Raw genomic sequence first — 3,141 nt, forward strand, 5'->3', positions numbered from 1 at the left:
ATATATATATATATATATATATATATATATATATATATATATACATATACACATACACACACACATATATATATATAGGAATAAATGCACATGTTTGTGGGTATGTATTATGTATGTATATCTGTAGATTGAGTGACAAATTAGGAATCAGTGTAATATCGATAGAAAGGTATGTATGTTGATCACTACACACACAGATAACTACACTCATACAGCTGTGTGTATATGTGTATTCATACATACATAATGCATACATATATTTGAGTGTATATCTATCTATATATATATATATATATACACACACATATATATATATATATAGACACACACACACATATATATATATATACATATATATATATATATATATATATATGCAGACAAGACACATGCATTACATACAGTGACGTGTGCTGTGGGTGTGTCATTGCATTAATGCTGATAGCATTGTGGTACACATGTAGCAGCAACAATGGCAGTGGTGATGGTGACAGTGGAGGAAGCGGTGTGGCGACTGCTTTTGAAGTCTAGTAGCTTTCACAATACTAATGACATCGTGGATAATGACAGGGAGGTGGGGGGGAGGAGAAGGAGAAGGTAGAGAAAGAGGAGGCGAAGTGTGTGTGTGTGTGAGGGGGAGGGAAGTAGAAGTAGGAGGAGGTGGTGTGGGAGGAGTTGATAGACGAAGCGAATCGGAATTAATTCTGCGTGGAGTGCTGTAATGATGATTAAGAAGAGGGGGATGATGATGAGGGGGAGGGGGGAGGAGGCGGAGGAGGAGGAAGAGGATAAGAGGGAATGTATGAGAAAGGGCGGGAGGAATAGATTAACGGCGACGATGAATATTTTGAGGTGAATGAAGGAATGAATGTGGTCGTTGGATGACGGGGAAGATTATAAAGAATCGAAAAATGACTGCAATGGTTTTTCATTGAAGCTGTTGTCGATGATGATGGTGATGATGATGACGATGATGATGATGATTATGATGATTCTCCTCACCCTCTTCCTCCTCCTCCCTCCTGTTCTTCCGCATCGTTGTCGATCTCATTGCCAACTTCCTCATTACACTCGACGTCAACATCATCGTCGTCATCACCATCGCCATCATCATCATCAGCATCATCATCACCATCACCATCACCATCATCATCATCATCATCATCAATATCATCTTCATCGCCGCCAATGTCGTCAACGTCACCGTGTTCGGCATTGGCGTCATCATCATCATCGTTTACATCATCATTAGCAGCAGCAACAGCAGCATCGTCATCATCATCATCATCATCGACATCGTGGTCGTGGTCGTCACCGTCGTAGTCGTCGTCGTCGTCATCATCATCATCATCATCATCATCATCACCATCAACATCATCGTCAGCGTCGTCTTCATCCTCATCATCATTATCATCATCATCGAATCGTTTAGCGATTGCTATGCCATCTACATGTCCATATTACGTATATTACATATCATTATTGATACTGTTGCATATTGCATATTTTATCATGTTGCGTAATAAACAATATTGCAGTTAATATGTCCGAATGCGAAAACGACTACCATGACGACGGCGACGACGACGACGACGACGACGATGATGATGATGATGATGTTGACGACGATGATGTTGACGACGATGATGATGACGACGATGATGATGATGAGGATGATGAAGATGATGATGATGATGATGATGATGATGATGATGTTGACGACGATGATGTTGACGACGATGATGTTGACGACGACGACGACGACGACGATAATGATGATGGTGATGATGATGATGATGATGATGATGATGATGAAGGAGCTGATAGTTCTGGTGGTGGTGGTGGGTGGTGTTAATGATGGCAATGAGCATGCCGTTGGTGGAGATTGTGCTGTGTGCGTCTGTGGTGTTGGTTCCAATGATGATGATGAGGATAATGACGATGATGATGATGACTATGGTAATGATGACGATGAATACTACTACGCCAACGACTATGACGATGATGGTGGTGATGATGATGACGATGGGGATGATGGTGATGATGATGAGGATGATAAGAACGAAAATACCGAATGCATAGACTAAAAATACTCTCCATGCTGTTGTTGTTGTTGTTGTTGTTGTTGATATTGTTGTTGTCTCAGTTATAGTTGCTATTCTATTTCATGTCCCAGAATATTGTCGCAGCGCGGGAAGCTTTTATTTTATTTTTATTTTTTTCTTAATATCATTGCAGTGTCATTATTTTTCTTTTATTCCTTTAACAGAAGAGAATATGCTGTTACCATAAACCGTTTCCGTGAAAACCGTGTCTGCTGGAAGAAAAAAAAAATGGAAGAGGTTAACCTGCCACCGATTCATCGACCAGAATGCTCACAACACAGTCGATTCCACAAAAGCATTTACGAGTCAATGGTAACAGTAATCCGGACAATGTTTCTTATTGTCTTACACACCCACCATGTCTTTCGTTGTCTTTTTTTTCACATTTCGTTGTTTTTTTCTTTAATTGCTTAATATATTCGGGAAGATGCATGCTCTAGTGTTTAGTGTGTTGCATTCACAATTGCAAGATCGCGATTTCGATCCTAGTAATGGCTGAGCCTTGAGTTTCGTCTATATATTTTTTCTCTTTGTTGCGTTTCTTTTTTGTGTTCTTCATTTCACGTTGCTCCATTTCACCTTGCGACGGACGGGCGTTCCCTTTAGAAGATATTTTTGCCTGCCTTCCTAGCCACAAGGCATCATTCGAAAGACAGTACAATACCAGGAAGTGCAATGTGACAAGTGGCGTATAACAGCATTTGAAATTTGGTCCATACGCTTATTTAACTTAACCTTAATTGTTCTCATCAGCTGTGCCACAAACACGCTTTGCTAAATAACGACCAACACATTTTGGGTGGAAGTAATTTGTGGCGTTTGAGGAATCCGTGCATTTTGCACTTATCTCTTTGTAAAAAGAAAATGCGTTTCCTTTCACATCAGGTGCAAACTTTAATTACTTTCGTTCTTGCAATTTCTTGCAATAGAGAGTCATGTTGCAGTCAAGTGCCCCATGTAATTTTAGTGAGTGTATCATTTTAGCATCTAATTTTTTTTATTTATTTCAGCTATTGAAGCACCCCCATGGGGATAT

At 39.8% G+C, this 3,141-nt stretch overlaps 1 long non-coding RNA gene across 2 annotated transcripts in view; it reads left to right on the forward strand.

The window, feature by feature from the left end:
* LOC128249663 (uncharacterized) overlaps positions 1-3,121 on the forward strand; it is a 123,007-nt gene extending 119,886 nt beyond the window's left edge. For both annotated transcript variants that reach the window (XR_008265774.1, XR_008265773.1), the window contains one exon: positions 2,270-3,121. This is a non-coding gene — a long non-coding RNA (uncharacterized LOC128249663). The remainder of the gene's footprint in view (positions 1-2,269) is intronic.
* Positions 3,122-3,141: the final 20 nt, after the last annotated feature.

Source organism: Octopus bimaculoides, chromosome 17 (assembly GCF_001194135.2).
Source record: "Octopus bimaculoides isolate UCB-OBI-ISO-001 chromosome 17, ASM119413v2, whole genome shotgun sequence".
Taxonomy (NCBI): domain Eukaryota; kingdom Metazoa; phylum Mollusca; class Cephalopoda; order Octopoda; family Octopodidae; genus Octopus; species Octopus bimaculoides.